Source organism: Rhinolophus ferrumequinum, chromosome 15, assembly GCF_004115265.2.
Source record: "Rhinolophus ferrumequinum isolate MPI-CBG mRhiFer1 chromosome 15, mRhiFer1_v1.p, whole genome shotgun sequence".
Lineage (NCBI taxonomy): Eukaryota > Metazoa > Chordata > Mammalia > Chiroptera > Rhinolophidae > Rhinolophus > Rhinolophus ferrumequinum.
The window spans coordinates 33,958,799-33,981,324 of NC_046298.1; the positions used below are offsets into that span (position 1 = coordinate 33,958,799).

Here is a 22,526-nt window from a genome sequence, read left to right on the forward strand (position 1 = left end):
AGGCTAAGTGCCCAGGCAAAGGCCTCCTCCAGCTCTGACATCCAGTCAACTTCTCGTCCAGGTCCTCCCAACAGAGCAGGAGAGAGCACTGGGATCCCAGACAGAAACGTAACATTCAGGGTTCTAAATCCGAGAGCAAGTTTCCCGTCCTTTTCCTGAGGCTGGAGCTACTGTAGATGCAATGACAAAGCTGCTGAATGAATATTCCCAGGCACAGAAGCAACAGCGATGACGTAAGCCGGGAGAATGGGAAACAAGCAAGGATGTGAACTTGCTTCCCCGGGTTCCAAATCCAGGCACCACCTATGCTTTTTGCATGAAAACGGGAAGAGGGTATCAGTATCTCTAACTCAGGTGCAATATTTAGGAGATCTAGACAATCACTAAAAGAAAGAAATTATTTCAAAGTCACATAATAAATCCAGCAATGAAATAAGTACACTTATTGACACTGGAAGCAAATGAGAAGCCAGGTGGGTCAAAACTGCCAGAGATGATAGATGCAATAACTAGAGTGACCAGAATCACAAACACGTCCCATGCTCTCCACTCCACTTTAAAGGCTGTGATGTGCGATGCCACGGCATTATCAGGTGTCCGCCATGAGCACGCCAAGCCCTGGGTTTGGTGCTTGCACACACGCGTTTCATTTAGTGGGAAGGCAGCTACGTAAAAGACGAAACACAGAACAATAAATTACTATCAGAGAGGCGAGACAGAGGATGAGAATCTAGTCAACTGGGGCAGAAGCCACACACAACAAGAAGCTAAGCCATGAAATCAAGAAGGCGCACGGGGAAGCTGAAGCCTGAAGGATGAGTAGGCATCACCAGGGGAAAATGAGAAGCAGGAATTCCAGGCAGAAAGCATATCACGTTAGACCTGGAAGACAGCAGTCTCCTCTAAAAAAGGAAATAACAGAATCAGAATTTCATTTTAAAAAATCACTTTGGTAATAGTGTGGAAGTATCAAGGAGCAGTTAGGACACTGCTGCAGTAATAAAAGGGAAAGGGAGGAGGACCAGCTGTACCAGTGTCACTGCGGTGACAATGCGGAAAGACGTAAGTGGACAAACTGGAAGATGCTTAAGAGGCAGAACGAACAGCCGTCGACGTTATCTACAAGGCCTCAGAGAATGCTCCCCGCTCCCCATCAAAGGTCCAATGCACTCAACAGAGTCCCGGCTGGAGCAGCAGGAGGTCTAGAGGCCACAGCAAAGTGACAATCCTATACTTTCTCCTGAAAGAACTGATCCCCTGCTGAAGAATGGAGAAGACGCAGTTTAGTTCACTTGGCTCAGAAACGAGCATTCCACAAGCCCTGCCCAACTGGCTCACTGACCACACCCATTATCTCATCTACTTCACCACAAACCTGGAAGGCAGGCAGGACAGCTGAGAACACGAGGCGTGGCGTAAACACTGTAAGGCGGAAGGACAAGAGGACTGTCACTCCAAGCACTCTTTCCACCCACCCTGCGGCTCAGTCTTGGTTCTACTCCCCCCTGGTTCCAGCAGGCTCACAGTGCACTGAGAATGGACAGGCAGTAGGGGAGAAGAGGAACGCCACCCCAAGACGGTACATTAGAATCCAGGGAACAAGAGTTCCCAAAAGCAGCCCATTCCAATGGACACCCCAGATGGCAGACGGATGGACCCTGAGACCCAGTGACTCCGCTTTCAAGCGTCCATGCCTTCATGTAATCTCCATCCATGAGTGCAGGACCCGTGACTTGCTTCTAACCAATAGACTATGGCAAAGGAGATGCAATGTCTCTTCCTTGATGAGGTGGCATTACCTGGCAAAGCTGGTGTGGTAGCAATCCCTTGATTACGTTATGTTAAATGAGACCCAGTCACAGCAGACTGGAGCACAAGACTCATTGGTGGCTTGTGAGAGGACTACATGGCCAGGAACTGCAGCAGGCCTCTAGGAGCCAAGAGCAGTCTCTAATGACAGCCAGAATGAAAACGGGGGACTTCACAACCACAAGGAGATAAATTCTGCCAACAACCTGAGGGAGCTTGGAGGCAGAGCACTACCCATTCCAGCCTCTGCTGGACCACAGTTCCACCCGACGCCTGGACTGGAACCCAGTGAGGCCCTGAGCGGAGGCGTCGGCTAAGGCCTGCCCAGACTCCTGACACAGAAACGGCGAGGTAAGAAACGAGTGCTGTTTTAGGCTGCCATGTATGCGGTCATGCGTTATGTATGCAGCAGTACACACATGTCCCATCTGCACTCTTCTATGCCACCTCCTTACGTGCATAAAGAATGGCTGAATACAGGCTGCCAAAAAGGGTACACAGGCCTCTCAGGCATGAAATTCAAGAAGAACATCAGAAGTCTAAGTTCTTCACAACCTATTACTAAAAAGATAGTACCATCCAAACTGAGACCAAGTTCTTCACAACTGACCTCACAGCTTCCAACAATGACTATATTACAAGTTTTTCTTATCATTTAAAAGAATGCTGTTTTCCAGGTTGAAATCTGCTACCAACTCTAACTCCAGAATAATGAATAAACTAAAATTCACTAATCTGTAGTTCACAAAAAATCAAACTGAAATCCGCCAGTACGGTCATGCTAGTAGTCCAGCACGAAGTGCCTGGGTTTGTCTCTCTTCTCCCCTCAGGAGCAAGCAGGGCCATCCCGGCCCTCTCTTCCTGCCCGCCTGGTGTAGTGAGATGAGGACCTCAACTAAGGGGTTGGCAGTGGGACTTTCACAATTCAGGACAAATTTTAACACTTCTTGTTCAAGCAGTGATTTTTCACCAGAACCTCCTGATTGCTTCCTGGGAGACGATCTTACAGGACAGGCACAGGGGCTGGGCGGGGGTCTACAGCTGGTGGGGCTGCACACAGACTCACAGGCAGGAAGGAAATCCAGGACCACTCAGCCCAAGAACAAAAGCACCCCCTCACCCTTCACAACCCGCACTTAAGCTGGAGGAAAAGAAAAATCACACCACTGTACTCAACCAGGTCCTGATGCTCTTGTGACCAAAAAGAATGAGAAAAGAAGATACAATTCCGGTCCGCCCCTCAAAGTCATGTTGTGGCTGATGCTAGAGCTACATACAGCCGACTAACAGAGAGCTCCATTATAAAAGCCGGGTAACCTGGCACTTGATTAACACTCACTACCACACGGGACTGTTTCTATAGCAACCAGAAAGAAAATATAAAGCAACCAGTTTTACATGAGAATTCTCTGTTATAATGAAATGTTGCAGTCAGGAAAAGCATTTTAATAAAGAACTAGGTCGGCAACATCAATAACATTAATACTAATTATTGATTCACCATCCAAACAATTTTTTCTTAAATTCTAAAATAATTTTATTGTTCACATCAGAAGTCTGAAAGCTATTTTGAGCACTAAACATTACTATCAATAAAGTATGTTGGGTCCTCTATTTTTAAACTAAGAAATAATGACAAAAGATACAAAGGCAAATCAAGAACTGCAAAAATTACAAAGTTCTGATCTCTGCTCTAATACCTACATCGAGCAAGAAATGCCTCAGAAGTCGGAAGGAAGATAAGGAACATGAAAACAGTTGAGCAAAACAATGATGAAAAAATAGAAATATGCAAATTCTAAGACCAAAATAATTTTAGCCAATGTCTTCTCTCATCAAAATACCAAATTCAGGTTATCAACCCATTCTCAAAAAATGGAATCACATTCAAAAGATCTTGTTTTCAAGGTCCCCAAAGCTAACTCTTACTTGTCACAAACCTTAATAACCTACCACAATCAGGATAGTCAGAGACAGAACTCTTAGTTGGAGGAATGTTAGTATTTCACATTGTCTTCTGTTCTTAGGTTGTTTGTAGAACAGTAAAGTGATTTGCTTTGTAACAATAAAATTGCTATTTACATGTCAACATGAGGAAGAAATACAAACAAACCCTGGCCAAACCAGGAGTGGTGTGTAGACCCTAGCAGCCCATGCCTGCCTGGGCAAGTGGGCAGGTTTTGACTCAACCGGGTGCGGCTCTCCAAACAGAGCTACAGACGCTGAGACCAGCCCCAGGGACTGGGCTGCCCAAAAAGACTTTTCTCCCTGATCTCACGCTTGACTGGGGTGACTGGTTCTTCCAGAAAGAGGCTCTAGCACCTCGTTCCTGCCAACTCCACCATGACCACTGCCAGTCTGCACACAAGCCTGAGAAGAAGCCAGAGCCAGCATCAGCCCCTCTCCTCCCAAACACAAGGCCCACCACCCCTCTCCCTTGACTTGGTGGTATTCCTTCTCCAAATCCACTTGTGCTTCTGGAAACTCCTTATCCTCAGAGAAAAGGCAGTCAAGAGATGCTTCCCCTTCCTCCAGACTCACAGGTGACCTTCTGCTGAAAAGTCTACATACAGTGGCTTTGAAGATGACTGAAACTCAGAGGGGACTAACCTCACAGCACTCACCATGGTTATGCTGCTCTGTAGTCCACAAGGGCTACACACCACATAGACACGCAAATGCTACTAAACATAATTATGAACTAAAATCATGACAAATTTTTATATCATTAACTGTTTAACCAGTAATTTTTTCAGCATCTTCTAGACAGAAATAGAGAAATCTCTAGAAAATAAAAACAGCAGCCCTTCAATGTGTGAAACCTTTAAACCTATGCAGAAAAGCTAACCAGTATGACACTTCCCCAAACGGCAGAATTTTACTTTTGACAAAGGCCACTTCAAAACATGTGAACAGAGAACAGACATAAGTGGTCTTTACAAATAAATCCAAAGCACTCATACATCATTGGTGAGTGTGAGCCAGCACAATCTCAACCAAAAGTGAGGTGGCAAAATCAAAATACCCATAACATTGGACCTAGCAAGTCTAGGAACGTAACCAGTAGATAATACTTAGACCCGTGCAAAAGTATATAGAAGGATGTTATTCCGTCACAGGAGAACAATGGAAACAAGGAAATGTTCATCAGTAACAGACAAATTAAATAAGCTATGACACAACCAAATAAACGATGGAAAAACATAAAGCAGCTCCACTGGTATTTATACAGAATAAATTCCAAGAATAAGTGAAAAAAGCAAAGTACAGAATAGCACATGTGTACTACTTGTGTAAGCATACACATCCGTATGCTTGTACATGCAGGGACTACCCCTGCAAGGACACTCGAGGTATGGAAAGGAAGCTGGGGACCAGAAGTAAAGACTTCCCATGCCAGCTGACACAAAGAAAATCACTATTTTCAATGTTAAAAGTAAGCATAAAGATAAAAACAAAGCAAAATTAAATTGTGTGAAGATAAGAGAATGTAAAATCTGGGGCAGCTGGCTAGCTCAGTTGGTTAGAGCACGTGATCTTAAGAACAAGGTTGCCGGTTCGATTCCCACATGGGATGGTGGGCTGCGCCCTCTGCAACCAGCCTGAAAACGGCGACTTGGAGCGGAGCTGCGCCCTCCACAACTAGATTGAAGGATAACGACTTGACTTGGAGCTGATAGATCCTGGAAAAAACACACTGTTACCCAATAAAATTTAAAGGAGAAAAAAAATTATATATATATATATTTTTTTTCTATATTCTATTTTCTATTTGATTTGAAAATTGTTGCCAACTTGTCAAATCTTAAGATTTTAACTATTCAAGTTACTTATATATTCTCAATAATAAAAGTGGCCAGACCTAAGTCATTTAACGTATACATTTAACGCATACATGTGTCTTTAACTCTTAATTTGGAACCAGTCCTAGTGTTTGTACTGCAAAGTAGACATTGAGTACACTGCCGTCTCCTCCCCAAACCACATCCTCTCTTCACTTCCCTACGAATCTGGCTCTCTGGGAGGCAGCAGACGAGCTGGGGTAGAGATGAGACATGGTCCTGACTTACTGAGTCTCTTTGGGCAGATCCATCTCACTCTACTGGGAACACACACGTATGTGCACAGACTAGCACACAAGATCCAGCTGGCAATCTGTAATACACAAAGCTCATTAAACTTGGAGCTAGTCAAGGGGGAAAGGGGAAAAATGGATGGAGCAAATGCTTTTCCATGAGCATTTGTTAATGAAAACAAATAGCTTAAGAAACAAAGCGAGAAAAAAATTCTTTTTGTCTTCCTTGGTGTCACCGACTACCATTAGAGTACGTTTAGCGCGTCTGATTTACATCTCAGGAAATGGGTGCGATATGAAGTGTGTAAGCATCACCTACAAAGTGTTTTTCCAATATTTTTATATTAAAATGTGAAACATAGACAAGGTTAAGAAACTAGCACAGTGCACACAGGCACATGTCAGCCCCGCACCCAGATTCAAGGGTTCACAGTTCATCTCCTGTCTATATATGTTGCTGGAGCAAAGAATAATCTACAAAACCCCAAATCATTATCACACCTAAGCAAATAAACAATCATACCATCTGATATCTACAATACCATCTGATATCTAGCTCATATTTAAATGTCCAACGGTCTCCAAAACTTTTTAATTGAAGTATAATTGACATAGCTCGATGCACTTTTTAAAAGCCATTTTGTTCCCTCCCTCCAAACGAAGGTGCAAGCAGTTTTCCTCATTGCACATGGTCATTAATACAGACCGAGGTTAAACCTGAGGGAAGAAGGACGCTGTGAATCAATATCAGTGATGCTGAGCTTGATCCCTGGTTAAGATGGGAACCACCAGGTCTTCTTCCCACCATAAAGGTACACGTGTCCCTCTGCAACCAAGAAGTCATCTATGGGGTGTGATCCTTTGTCACCCCATAGATTGCTCTGAACCAAAAAATTTACCTCTGAAGTTAAAAATGTTTAATCAAACTCTAATCAAGCATTCCAACCTAACTTCCAGTTTACAGGAAACACAGAACCAAGGAACAAGTTAAACCACACAACTAGGAAAAAGCCAGACAACTTGAGAATGCACTTCCGTCTACAGATGACTGGTTTGGACTCATGAAGAAAACACAAAGCAGGAGAGCTGTTTGACATTAAAAGACACTATAGGACAACCAAATGAAAAGCATGCTCAGGTTAGCCAGGGTTTGGTTATGGAGCTAATTGGCTCTACTAGGTAACCTGATTCTCTAAAGAGGTGTGATGTATGCTGCAGTTCACAGATGATCATTTTATGAAGATGTTTATAGAAATGGAGTGTCATGAGGTCTCCACCTTACCTTCAAATTGTCATGTAATATACACATGCGCAGACAAAATAAACATACCCTGTTTCCCCGAAAATAAGACCTAGCCGGACAATCAGCTCTAATGTGTCTTTTGGAGCAAAAATTAATATAAGACCCGGTATTATATTATAATTTATATTATATTATATTGTATTACATTATATCATGTTATACTATATTGTATTATATAAGACCCAGTCTTATAGGAAAATAAGACTGGGTCTTATATTAAGTTTTTGCTCCAGAAGACACATTAGAGCTGATGGTCCGGCTAGGTCTTATTTTCGGGGAAACATGAATGTTAGCACAATGTTAACGAGGATTGAATCCAAATGTTAGTACATGAGTGATCACTGTAACTCTTCTTCCTGCTTCTCCATATTTTTGAAATTTTTCATACTAAAAAGTTGGGGGGAGAAAACATTGATTTTTTTTTCCTTTTTGCTTAAGTATACTAGACTAATACATGCTTATAAAAATCAATTATGAAAAGTACTCTTTAAACTAGGTATTAGATGATAGGAAATTATTGTTTCTTCTGGTAATTGTAACAAAGGTAATGTGACTGTGTAAGAAATTGGCCTAACTGAAGTTTTTGTGGATTTGTTTGTTTTAAAATACTTCAAAAAAATAATAAAGCAAGTATGGTAAAATGCTAACTGTTACATAAATCCAAATGATGCATATAGAATGTTCATTTTACCATTCTGTCTACTTTTCTGCATTTTATAATAAAAAGTCAAAAATGAATGCTCCTTTAAGAAAAATGTGTTACTGGTGCAGCCGCTGTGGAAAAAGGTTTGGCAGTTCCTCAAAAAGTTAAACATAGAACTACCATATGATCCACTAATTCCACTTCTGGGTATACACCCAAAAGAACTGAAAGCAGGAACTTGAACAGATATTTGCACTCTCATGTTCATAGCAGCATTATTCACAATAGCCAAAACATGGAAACCCACATCCGTCAACAGTTAAATGGATAAACAAAACTCGTATACACGTACAATGGAATATTATTCAGCCTTAAAAAGGAAGAAAATTCTGGGGCGGACAGATGGCTCAGTTGGTTAGAGCACGAGCTCTGACAGTTCGATTCCCACATGAGCCAGTGAGCTGTGCCCTCCACAACTAGATTGAAGACAACAAGCTGCCGGAGGGGTGGCAGGATGGCTCAGTTGGTTAGAGCAAGAGCTCCCAACAACAAAGTTGCCAGTTCAATTCCCCCATGGGATGGTGGGCTGCACCCCCTGCAACTAAGACTAAAACGGTGACTGGATTTGGAGTTGAGCTGGGCCCTCTACAACTAGATTGAAGGACAACAACTTGGAGCTGACCGGTCCTGGAGAAACACTGTTTCCCAATATAAAAACTGTTTTTTTAATTTAAAAAAAAAAAAGGGAAGAAAATTCTGCTACAACATGGGTGAACCTTGAGGTCATTATGCTAAGTGAAATAAGCTAGACACACAAAAGGACAAATATTGTATGATTCTACTTTATGAAGTACCTAGGGTAGTCAGATGGTGGTTACCAGGGACTAGGGCAAAGGGGATGAACAGTTATTATTTAATGGGTAAAGTTTCTGTCTGGACTGTGGAAAAGTATCTGGAAAGAGTGATGATTATACAACAATGTGAATGTAATTAATACCACTGAATTGGACACTTAAAAGTGATTAAAATAGTAAATTTTATGGTATTTATATATTTTACCACAATTAAAAAAAAACAAAAGGATGAAAAAAGTTTATGAATCAAGGTCACAAACCTCAACTCTACAACAAAGAGTGCCTGGAGAGGGCTTTAGCTAAAAATGAACAAATAAAAGGCAAAATCAAGAGTGATAAACTTTCTACACTTGATCTTAGCCAAAAGGCCGAGAAGCGATGGGAGAGTGATGAACTTTCTAACACAGTCCCAGTATTTAAGAGGAGAACCACCATTCTCTTAACTAGCTTATTTCCACTACTTCTGAAATATCTCTTCATTGAACTGACATTCCTGATATAAGGTGCTTAACTATGAGCAGTAAACATTAAATTTTCTTGATAATGAGGACCCAACACACTGACTTGACCCCACTGGATGGCAGGCCTTAGAGAAGTTGTGGAGGGAATATGGCCAGTCATCCTTTCTCTGTTCCTAATGTGCATTTGTTCTCTTTCTTTCTGCACCGTTTTCAAAGCACTGCTGACTGCACATCTTTGGATATGATTAAACGTGCTTCATTAAAAAATAGGTCACAGTAAAACAGTTTTGAAAATATTAAATGATTGATAAATTTTATCAAAAATTAGACCTCATATTTGTTTCTTGGTATCTACTATTCTATTTTCAATTTATTATGGCTTCAAAAGAAACCCAAAAGACTTAAAGAGGGAAAAAACGGCTCCACGTGGCGAGTGCTTAATTGGTTGGTTTTGCGTTTGACTCTTTCGGGAATAGTTCCTAACTGCAGTCTTAGAGAGGACACGAAGGACCAGCACACAGCAGTGGCAGCAAATGGGACTGGTCAGCCAGCTGGACCCAGACTTCGGGGAGCAGCACATCCCAGGGCCCTCAGGCTGGCAGGCACAGACCAAGAAACACCCCCAGGACTCAAGAACCCGATTTTTATGTCCAGCGTCTGAGAAACAGGAATGTACATAGGAACGATCACCCTATCAGACACTCGGACTGCAACAGTACAAAAGGAAGCGAGACAGAAAATGGAACTAAAGCCAAACTAAAAACAAAACATCCTACTCCAAACATCCAGTAGAAAAGAAAGACCTTTACACTGTTAACCAACATGATGTGATGTCTCCATCCCACACATGAACATTCCCCAGCCCAAGTCAGCAACGTGCCAAAGAGATCAGGTCTCAGGTCTCGCAGACTGACTGTACCCCAGAAACAACCTGGACGTCATCCTCACATAAGCAGCCAAGCAGCGTCCACACGTGTCCCTTTCATCCTTGCTCAAAAGTCACACACCAGCTGGAGGCTGCCTCCCTTCAGGCCGCTCTCTCCTTCCACCTGTTGGCTGGGGGAGAGCCGTTCTGAAGCATCTGGCTACAATTGGCAGCTTCTTCTAGGTCATTTCTCATTAGAACTTCTCATAAACAATTTTTGATGCTTAATGAAAATCCCTTATTCCCATAACTCTAACATCAAAGAACCACACCTCAAGAGAATGAAATCTTGATTCCTAAATTTTCCAGGATGACATAGTCTGGAAAGCTAAACGTGCCTGAACTGAGCCGTCCTACAGTGACACACTTGGGCCCTCACACCAGATAAACACGCCACCGTGACAATTTCGTGGACAATGTATCCCCCTGTTCCCAGTGGGTCCCCCACCCATCACTCACTCCCTTGAGAATCATGGTCCGTAAAAGTTTCAAGTATCAGATAACCAACCTCAGGAAAATATAATGACACTAGGAGAATGTTAATTACAAGGCAGGTTTGCCTCCTGCATAAAACAAATGTGACGATATAAAAAGTCTCACTACTCAGAAATTACTTTTAATAAAACTGAGGGCTATTTAAAGCAGCCTGGAAAACCTACTTCTCTCGATTAATCAGCACTTGATATTTGTTTTTTTAATGTATTCAGTTTATAGACAACATGTTTATCTTTTAAATTACATTTCAAAGCAAAAGTAGTGCAGATATCCTAACACTCCAGCAACAATGACAGGGGAGGGAGCACCATCGTCAAAGGGGGGGATACGCAGCCTTGGGTGGGAAGCACCTGAGCCCTCCCAGTGGGCAGCGAATCCACCAGTTCAGCCTTGCTCACAGGTTGGTGTTTCTTTTTTAATCGTGTCGCTTCTCATTTATTAATTCAGTCTGTTCTAAGTTGTACAGTTATGAAAATAACAAAACCAAAGCTGGAAGCCCAGGAATATTTACACTCTCGTGTAGTGAGGTCAGGCTATGTTGTCGCACAGATAGGTGTTTGTAATTCAGACAAAAGTGGACAGATTAACAATGATATTTACAGCAAAATAAAAGGGGAAGTCATTCAAATATCAAAATACACAGACCAAGATTAAATAACATTTTTGTTACAATTCAGTCCCATTGCCACACCATCAGCAACAATACTTTCGTGACGGTCATTCTACAGGTCTGGCATCTCAGAGACCGAGGTCAGACCAGCTTTCTAACCTCCGGGTGACTGCAACCATGCCTGTTGCTGCTCAGTCCGAGGCTTCTCAAGAACTCCCCAGAATCTGACCTGAGAAGCCCAGGAGGGATGCGGAGCGCGGCACTGCAGAGCCTGCAGGAGGGGAGCCCCCGCTCAGTAGCTGGCAAGCCAACACGAGGCAGGCAGAGGGCCTGTGCCCACAGGTGTTTTAAATAGCACTTCTAGTACCAAGTGAGCACCACTTAGACCTTGTAGTGAATGTCTTTTTAAAATCTTTTTCCAGTTTTATTGAACAATTGACATACATCATTGTGTAAGTTTTAGGCATACAGCATGATGGTCTGGGTTTACATTTATTGTGAAACGATTACCACAACAGGTTTGGCTAACATCTACCTTCCCAGATAATACAATAAAAAGAAAAAAGGAAAACAACGTTTTCCTTGTGGTAAGAAAGAACTCTTAGGATCTCCTCCTTAACTTTCCTATATATCGTACAGCAGTGTTAGGTATAGTCATCACGTTGTATAATATATTCTAGGAATTACTTATCTTATAACTGGAAGTTTGTGTCTCTTGACCACCTTCCTCCAATTCCCCCCCCCTCCACCTCTGATTACCACAAATCTAACCTATTTTGGGGGGGGCTGAGGTGGGGTTCTTTCAGATTCTTCATATATGTGAGGTCATGCAGTACTTGTCTTTAACTTCACATAGCATGTCTTCAAAGTCCATCCATGTTGTCACAAATGGTAGGATTTCCTCATTTTTTATGGCTGGTAATATTCTGGTGTGTGGGTGTGCGTGTGCGTGTGCGTGTGTGTGTCTCACAACTTCTTTATCCATTCAACCACCAATGGACACTTGGGTTAACGTGTTTTCCCGAAAATAAGACCTAGCCGGACAATCAGCTCTAATGCATCTTTTGGAGCAAAAATTAACTTAAGACCCGGTGTTATAATTTATATTATATTATACGATACTATACTATGCTATATTATATTATGTTATATAAGACCGCGTCTTATAGTAAAATAAGACCCAGTCTGATATTAATTTTTGCTCCAAAAGATGCATTAGAGCTGACTGTCCAGCTAGGTCTTATTTTCGGGGAAACGGTATTTCCATGTCTTGGCTATTGAGAATAATGCTGCTCTAAATATAAACATGAGGGTGCAGATATATTTTCAAGTTAGTGTTTTTGTTTCCTTTGGATATATTCCCAGAAGTAGAATTGCTGGATCATATGGTAGTTCTATTTTTAATGTCTTGAGGATCCTCCATACTGTTTTCCACAGTGGCTCCACCAATTCACATTCCCACTGTCACTGCCTCTCCACATCCTCAGGCGGATCTCTTATCTTCGTGATGACTGTTCTAACAGGTGTGAGGTGATGTCTCATGATGGTTTTAATTTGCATTTCCCTAATGACTAGTGATGTGGAGCATCTTTTCACGTTAGCCTTCCTTAGGGTTTCCAGGAGGGAATTCCCGCCCATTCTCAGGAATTTTTTTCTCTTTCCTGTTCCCGAATCCCGAGATATAAATTGTTTTGTTCTCCACGATGAATCGTTTCCACAATGTGACGGCTGATACTACCAACTACCTGGGTTTAAGGAGCCGACTTTCCCGCTTTCCCAACCAACTTTTCTCAGGATTTGGGAACAGGAAAGTGGGGGAAATTCCTGAGAACGGGGTTGGGGGGAAATTCCTGCCTGGAAACCCTAGCCTTTCGTCTATCTTCTTTGGAGAAATGTCTGTTCAGGTCCTTTGCCCATTTTTTAACGGGGTTTTGTTTTCTTTCTATCGAGTTATATGCCTATTTTGGATATTGTGGCCCTTATCAGATACTTGGTTTGTAAATATTTTTTTCCCATTCTGTAGGCTCTTTTCACTTTAATGGTTTCTTTTGCTGTGTGTGAACTTATTAAAGAAAGCTCCATGAAACAAGGAGGAACAACACAAATGATAACATGATGTTAATAAAACATTAATATAAACTCACTAACATCTGGAATAAAACTTGATTTTTTACATTTTACATTCCAAAGAGTAATTTTTATTACTTAATCAAATCGTAACTCTGAGCAGTAGGACCACATGGGACGAAACCTAAAACCACTTCCTCATGCACAACACGCTCCACCTCGCCTGAACCCACCAGCCTCACACACACCGACCGGGGCCGTAGGGCAAGGACACTGGCATGCTCCCCCCGGTGATGGAAGCCAGGGAGAACCACTGGCCGAGGGAGGACCTTGTCTCCTGAGATACAGTGAGCAATACTGGAAGAATCTACTCATGGAACTCAACATCATCCGACAATATCAACTATGAATAATGAAGGTCTACTTCTCTGAATTCCATGATGGGCTTCCAACTCAAACTGTGACTTTACTTAAGGAAAAAAACTGTAAATAAATCTCATTTGTGCAATTGTCTGTCTGCTCTAAAAGTAATGACAAAAGTAATTATAATTTCATTAGTGAAAGCTACAGTTTCACTAATTAGGAAATTTAGCCACCAATAACAAATACATTGTTACATACATTGGATGTTTAAAAGTGCCCTAAGTGGTTGGTAAAAACACAGGTTCTAGTTCCAACTCTCAAGCCTAGTAAATGGAGGTGTGGGCTGGAATTAACTGCCCCATGCCAGGCCATGCACAGAATAAACACATGCCAACATTATTCTGTTTGCTACAAATCTCTCCCCCTTCTTTCATATGCCCACGAGCAACTTACAGTCTCCCCTAAAAGATCTAAAGCTATCATTTTCAAAACCTGGTAGAGTTTGGAACCACTCTTGTATCTGTTATTTAGTGCTCTGCCATGGTTTAAAATCTTATATGACTTTAGCCTGCAAACAACTGCATAAAAAGAGCAGAATTTGCGAATGAGAGGGGGCACAAAGTCTTTCTCTTCACCTTAACCCAACAGCCCAGGACAGATCATATTAGCCCCAGCTGCAAACACTTGGAAACCAAATAGCCCTGACTAGCCCACTGACCTTAAATTATTTTTATGTTCACTGAAAGCATAGCCCTCAAAAGCATCCTGGACAAAGAAACAACAATAACAAGCTAGTCTCGGGTAGGGTGAGGAAAAGCCAAACAAAACCACAGTGGGGGCCGCAACCCCTGCCTGAGACTTGCTGTGAGTCCTCTGCCCCACCCCCATCCCCCTGCTGTCATCAGTTAGGCCGTGGGTAACTTAGACCTAGAGTGCGCCCCTCTGCAGCTCCTAAATGCAGTCTGCTAATCAAGAAAGGACAGTGGTTGGATCAGCCCTGTGACTGTGTAACAAGTGTAAAACCAAGTCCTCTCCTTCAGCTAAACAGCAGTTGTCACCTAGTGAGAAGGTAAAATGCTTTAATGGGGCTATGGAGGGGCTGGTAACACAGGGAGCTAACAGAACTGAGGAGAGCAGTAGAAGTAAAAACAAACACTGCAAAGTAAGTGCAACACACACACACACACACACACACACACACACACAGGCCCTCCCTGGCCCTGAGACAACTCCCTTCAAGTGCACCTCGTCCTGGGCACCTGCAAATGTCAGGCTGCCCAAAACATTTACTTCTGCATCTGCAATTAAACTACCTGCAATTTAGGCCCCAACAGAAACAGTACAGCCAACAAAGGCAGTCACCAACCAAAGGCTCCCTAAGCCAGATGCCTGACTTTCACCACTGCCTGCCCACAGACAGACCAAAGGACAAAGTTCTTCGGACCAAAGCACATGATAAACGGTGCTACGATAGAGCAGGATAAAGGCTACATTCTATGATTGGAGGCAAATCATGAATACTCACACTAGTTAACAATAAGCTTGGCATAGGTTTAATGTTTCTTGCATAGAGTACTACGTATTTCCTGCCAGGTATTACTCCTTCCTCAGGTCATAAGCCCTTTTTTAAAATCATAACTTTTAGGTCTATCTTTCAAGCAACTATTGACTAGGTATCTACCGATATGTGCACAGAACTATGGGAGACACAGAACAAACACAAGCCTAACAATGAAGCTGGGCAAGTAACAAGGTCCCTGTTCTTCCTTCCACACAGCCTTCATCAGCAGGCTGAACACTTCTCCAGATCCCCAAATCTCTAGCCCCTTCTGTATGGACCCAAAACTACTACCCTTAGCCTGCAGTTTATACTGTCTTGAAATAAACTGCTTGAGGGCAAGGACCAGACTCTGTCTTGGACATAATAGGTCCTCAAACTTCACGTCTGCTGAGCTGAACTGTTGCCAATCCCAGGCTCCTGGCCTCTGCTCGTCAGACTTCCCTAGACGGAGCTGCCCATTTCTCTCCAGAATGCAAGTACCACCAGAGACATTCAGGTTTCTCAGAGCACAGAGACGGAGTGTGGCATGCAGCAAGCACAAGCCAGAAAATCAGTACTGTGCCCTAGTCTCTGGCAGCCCTGTTCCCTTTTTTTTTTTTTTTTTTTTAGGATTTTTATTGGGGAAGGGGAACAGGACTTTATTGGGGAACAGTGTGTACTTCCAGGACTTTTTTTTCCAAGTCAAGTTGTTGTTCTTTCAATCTTAGTTGTGGAGGGTGCCGTTCAGCTTCAAGTTGTTGTCCTTTCAGTCTTAGTTGTGGAGGGCGCAGCTCAGCTCCAGGTCCAGTTGCCGTTTTTAGTTGCAGAGGGTGCAGTCCACCATCCATCCCTTGTGGGAGTCGAACCGGCAACCTTGTGGTTGAGAGCCCACCGGCCCATGTGAATCGAACCGTCAGCCTTCACGTTAGGAGCATGGAGCTCCAACCACCTGAGCCACTGGGCCGGCCCACCTTGTCCTGTTTTAAAACTGTACATCACTTGTTTGCCCCATTCCATCCACTCTGAATCAACCTACCCTCTTATTTCCAAGCATTCTTATATAAATACTTGTTAGCAAACACCATTAATTCTTCACAACTCGCCCACACAGGCCACTTTAAGAGCCTCCTCCCTGTTTCAAGATTCTCTAGATCCTCTTAGGAGCATCTTAGCCCACAATGCTCTTCTCTCTTCTCACAAGAGATCATCCTCCTCTTGCCTAGACCCCTCCCCCTCACTGACAGGTTCCCAGCAGGGTTCTATTATATGCACTTCACATCCCTTTTCTGGGATAGATATTTCTGCCATTCATCTGAATTCAAGTATTATTCCTATAACAAATGTTAAACCTGTTCATCCATTTCTAACTGGTTGTTTTACATTCTTCCCTAGAAAATGATCTTCCTACTTTCTATAACAGTGTTTCTAGTGAGACACATTTTAAACCTGATATTCAACCAAAAGCTGGGGTTGATGGGGGTAAAAGTACAAACCAGAAGACAAAACAGTGACCTTGCATTCACCTCCTCTCAGAAGCAGTGGCCAACCTGAGTTGATTCTCTCTGCCAAATCCCGAGAAGCCGCCCCTTTCTGGGCATCCTGTGAGTAGGCACAGGAGTACTGCAATGGCCTCCCACTCACCGGGCACTCCGAATTGCATCTAGCTTGTCTAGTTGTCCGACTCTGACACGTCAGTCCTGCCTCAAGCAATGTAATGCTTCCTCCTTAGGCCAAGTCCGGGCTTCGACCCTCCAAGTCCTATACAGTTTGAATCCAGTCCATTTTCCTAGCTTTATCTGCTACCATTTTCTTTCATGGGCTCCATGTTCAAACAGGTCTAGCTGACATTCTCACGTTACATCCCACCCCCCAGCCTTTGTCCAGCGCCTTCCCACAGTCTACAATGGCCTCACCCTGCTCTCTGCACACTGACACTGCACTGATTCTTAAATAGCCCTGATTCTTAAATAGCACTTCCTCCATTACATCTCACAGACTGCAAAGCCAGAAATGCTTTCTCTCCCCTGAACTCCTGCCTTTTTTCACAGTATCTCTGAGTGCATCTCTTTCTTCCCCCATCTCAGGGCAGGGCCACGTCTCAGTCAACTCTCTGTTTCTACAACACAGCCTTGCACACAATGAGCAACCAATAAACATATGACTAAATCAGTATAAGTTTGTCTAGTACTAGAAACCCCCTCCATAAAACATGTAACTCATTCCACTTGCAAAAAGACACAAAACTACTCTCTCACTATAAAGCAGTCTACATTTGGAAAAGTAGTCAGATAAACCAGACATCAGCTTTACAACTGTGCCAAATGGGTGAATGGTTACAAAGACATAAAAAACAAAGACAGTACTCTTCCAAACTGCCAAGGACATGAAAAAACAAGGAAAGACTGAGAAACTGTTATAGACAGGAGGACACTAAGGAAACATGACAACTAAATGCAATGTGGGATTCTGGAACAGTAAAAAACATTGGGGGGGGGGTGCCGGCCCAGTGGCTCAGGCGGTTGGAGCTCCATGCTCCTAACTCCGAGGGCTGCCGGTTCGATTCCCACATGGGCCAGTGGGCTCTCAACCACAAGGATGCCAGTTCAATCCTGCAAGGGATGGTGGGCTCCGCCCCCTGCAACTAAAATTGAACACGGCACCTTGAGCTGAGCTGCCTCCCGGATGGCTCAGCTGGTTGGAGCACAGGCTCTCAGCTGAGCTGCCGCTGAGCTCCCAGATGGCTCAGTTGGTTGGAGCGCGTCCTCTCAACCACAAGGTTGCAGGTTCGACTCCCGCAAGGGATGGTGGACTGTGCCCCCAGCAACTAGCAACGGCAACTGGACCTGGAGCTGAGCTGCACCCTCCACAACTAAGACTGAAAGGACAACTTGACTTGGGGGGGAAAAAAAAGGCCTGGAAGTACACACTGTTCCCCAATAAAGTCCTGTTCCCCTTCCCTAATAAAAAAAAAAAATTAAAACATTAGAGGAAAAATGGGTGAAGTCCAAATAGGTCTGGGGGTTAATTAAGTTAATATACCAATGTTAATTTCTTAGCTTGGACAACCTTACCATTGTTACATAAGAGGTTAACATTAGAGACCTGGATAAAGAATATAATGGAACTCTGCACTACTTCTGCAACTTTTCTGTAAAGTTAAAATTATTCCAAAATAAAAGTTTATTTCAAAACAAAACAAAACCGTGTCCAGGACGTGTATTTCCACCACACTCACTGATCCCCCATCAATGCCAGACAACATTAGGTGATCGATGGCACTAAGGTTTTCCAAGAGCCAAGACTATTCTGGTGAACCAAAATAAAGTGCCAGAGCCAGCTTCACAATGATCTGATCCAACCTCATGTATTATGACAGCATCCATGGAATCCTAGTATGGTCACAGAATAACGTCCCCGAAGAGGGCCACATCCTAATCCCTGGAACCTGTGGATATTTTAGGTCACAGAGCAAGTGAAATTAAGGTTACTCATCAGCAGACAGGAGATGAGCCTGGATTAACCAGGTGGGCCCAATATAGTAACAAGGCTCCTTAAAAGTGGAAGAGGGAAGAAGGCGAGAGTCGGGAGGAGATGTGATTTTGGAAGGTCAGAGAGATGCCACATTACTGGCTTTAATTTAAGGATGCAGGAAGGGGCCCTGGGCCAAGGAATGTGAACAGCCTTTAAAAGATGGAAGAGACCAGGAAACAAGAGTCTCCTGTCAAGCTTTTGGAAGGAACCAGTCCTGCTGACACCTTGATTTTAGCCCAGTGAGATCCATGTCAGGCTTCTAATCTACAGAACTATAAAATAATAAATCTGTATTGTTTTAAGCCACTAATTTGTGGTAATTTGTTAGCAGCAATAGAAAACGAATAACGTCAGCACTGAAATAGTATAAAAAACCAGCTTCTCCGAGTGCGTATATTTTCCCTCCACCCTCACAATCTCCTGTGTCACCTCCTCTAACAAACCCTCGGTCTACATCAGTCCTCATCCTCCTTAGACTGCCTATGTGGGGGCTTAGAAGGAAGCTATCAAGGAAAGGAAAAGGGAAGACTATAGGTTAAATTCTAGGACAGAGATTTTCTCCCCAACTTTCTAAAATTTCACTATGCCATTGGTCTTTACTTAAATATCCCTTTTTAAAAAAATTAAAGTTATTGCTTCAACAGTCTTCTTTAAAAAGTCAGTCATCTGATGAGAACCCAAGTTTAGCAGAATCACATCTAATCTCTTCACCAAAGAAAAAGTTTGCATGCAAATCTCAAAGTTACATCTGCTAAAAATTAACCTATGAGTGAAAGGACATTATCACTTTTCTAAGTTTCATACTAAACGATAAAAGACACAATTCAAAGATTACCTTTGTTGAGTATTAGGGGAAAAATTCCTATTAAAATATTTTTAGTTTTAGTATATTTACTATATTAAACACTAAACTAAAAAACTTCAAATTTCATATGGACTATTCTTAAAGTAATGAAAATACCTATGTAGGTAATTTAAATACATTTAGGCAAATCATATACCTCTAGCAAAGAAGTTGTTCACAAAATCTAAAAATTCCTGGAAATTAGAATCACCCAAGGGGTTATGGAGTACTAACCAAACACTACAAGTTCACAAACAGCTTCAGCTCCCTAAAGGCCAAGTTTTCTTCTTTGTAATCAACCAAAAAGGCAAGATTTCTTTTTAACTGTTCTGCACATCCTTTAGCCAGGCGCTTTAGTAATTAAAAAAAAAATTAATTCCTTCAAGAGTGTTGCTTTGGGGTTTTGAGTTTTTTTTTTATTTTTACTTCCTGTTTTACAGGATGTAAAACCACATTTAGAAACATACTAGCAAGGCTGAATTTAAGAGTAATGTTCCTCACTGCTCTCACGCTCTCTATTTTACATAAGTTTACACGGTATAACCATAATGATCTCAAGCTTACATTATCACCCAGAATTAAATACAAGTCCTTGTTTATTTTGCTAGATATGAATGCAGTGGAAAAAGCTAATGATAACTTTAGCCAAAACCTCATGAACCAAGCACCCTATGCAATCTTCTCATTATTTAGAAATATTCATTATTCCAGGACCTTAGCATTCGTGGTCTGAAGACTGCTACTGAGAGGAGGGGAGAGACACATCACTAACAGGCTGAAAAAAGAAGTCTATTTGCTACATTTTAGATGAAAGAAAACCTGATATCAAAGGTATTAAGCGTTTTCAAGTTAAACTGCAATTCCAGCCATTCTTAAAGCACATTTTTTATAGTTAAGTAATTGGGGGAGGGGGAGAGTTTATGAATTTTATTTAACCCTGACAAAAAAAATTTGATCTAAGTGATCAAAAATCTTTTATGTTGAGAAAAGGCCAACATTTTTACATAGTGAACAGGTGCACATTGGTTTCTTTACAAGTGGAAAAAGAGAGTCTACAGATTTTCAGGATAATAAATAATTCACTGCACAGATGCCAAGGGCAGAACTGGAAACTTGGGTCTTGCCCTCAGCCAGGCAGTCAGAATACTGTAACTCAGACAGCATCACTCCCCTGAGAGCCATCTCACCTTTGGCCTGGGGGGGGGCGGGGAGAGGAATGGCAACAAAGAATCCTTGGCCCAGCAACAGGACTTTCAGTCCTTTCACACTGAAAACCCACTGAACTCGGTATTCACAGAACCAGCGTTAGAACTATGGGCTTTCTTAAATTCTAGAATGGTGTCTTTAAATGTTTTCAACCACAACCAACTCCCTGTCCCTTACTACCCAAAAAGTTAAAATCACACAAATCCAACTCACTGTACCCAAACCAAGAATTCAAGTCTCTATCACCCAAATTATACTCATAAGTAGTCTTTTCAAAAGCAAACATTTTGCCAGCTACATAACAAGTTTATTTTAAAAATTTAGGAAAAAAATAAACGTAAGTGGGAAAAAGAAATAACACATAACTCATTTTGCTGTATTTCCCTCCAAAGAGATTATTTCTTTATTGAAATGATAAAACTGGGAGGGGGAGAGGACTGTTAAGGGGCCACCTCCCTTCTGGGGAATTTATATTTAAACAGGCTTTGGCCTCAAGGCCCAGGCACTTTTGTATATAGCTACTTAGGGAGTAAAAAAAATAAATAAAATGCTAAAACTTTCAAAGGACAGCACTACAATGTTAAACCACTGTTCATGTTACATGTGGCCAAAAGGTGTTCAAAATGCTGGGTGAAATACGTAAGGGCCATGAGCAGGAACGGCAACAAACTACACTCAGTGCACCTCGGACTTCGGCCCCAAAAGCAGCAGTCCAACTGAAACTGCTTTCACAGAAAGAGCATTTTTTTTCTTCCCACAAAGACAACCTTCCCTTTAATTATTTTCCTTTATCTCTTGTTCTGTGCCAATTTTAAAAGCCATGTCCCACACCTTTATCTAAACTGTAAAGGCAGACATGTAATGAAAAACAAACGGGAAAATGGCTGAAGTGCACACAGCATAAGTCCTAGTCAATCAAATAAAGTTCATGAGTCTAAGTCTCGCTTTTCAAAATTAAATACTTCCGAATATATGTTTTAAACAATTCAACAAACATTTCTTAAGCCAATTCTACAACTAGTGTCATGCCCTGCGTGACGAAAGAGACCATTCCTATCATTAAGCTTACAGTCTTTCTATCCCGGAGCTAGACATGAACCAGTCCTTACTTATTTGATCAATTGTGTTAAGTTCTGTGCAGCTATAATGAGGTGGGGTGCCCCCTTTCCCTGGGAGTGATGATTAAGAAGCCTCTCTAAGAGGAAGTAATATTTACCTAAGACCCAAAGGCTAAGTAGGAGTTATCTTGGAGATTTTTTCTGGTGAGGGGAGGCAGGAGGATTTGCAAGGGAGGTAATGATGGACACTCAGCAGGACCCTGGTCCAGACAGAGGATCAGCACGTGGCAAGGCCATGTTAAGAACAAGACACAAGGCTCAATCTAGGAAATGAAAGGCAAATGTAGCCAGAGCATCAGGAGTTCAGGAAGAGTGACCCAGGATAAGAGTGGAGTGGGAGGCGAGGGGGTCCCGCAATCAGGCCCAGGCTGTTCATAATCATTCAGGACATCATCATAAAAATAACACTGGTAGTTCTAACGTGTGTATATATAAAACACTATTTGGTCCTAAGGTGAATTTAAAGAAAATTTTAAATATGAGGGGGAGGAATGGGAGTTAAGAAAAGCACAGAAGAATAAAAAGACATTTAAACATAGCTAAGTCTGGCTCTGGCTTAAAAGATACCATGAGTAAGATCCATCAAACAACAACAAGAAAACAAAACAAAAAACCCCAGACACTTAGGAATAAAAACATCTTTATGAGAATTAACAAAGTAGCCGTTAAAGTGGATCATTTT

At 42.2% G+C, this 22,526-nt stretch overlaps 1 protein-coding gene and 1 pseudogene across 3 annotated transcripts in view; both read right to left on the bottom strand.

Annotated features, from left to right (window-relative positions):
• Positions 1-22,526, bottom strand: part of ANKRD11 (ankyrin repeat domain containing 11) — a 192,812-nt gene that overhangs the window by 166,823 nt on the left and 3,463 nt on the right. The window lies entirely within an intron of this gene.
• LOC117035689 (uncharacterized) lies at positions 8,959-9,064 on the bottom strand (annotated as a pseudogene).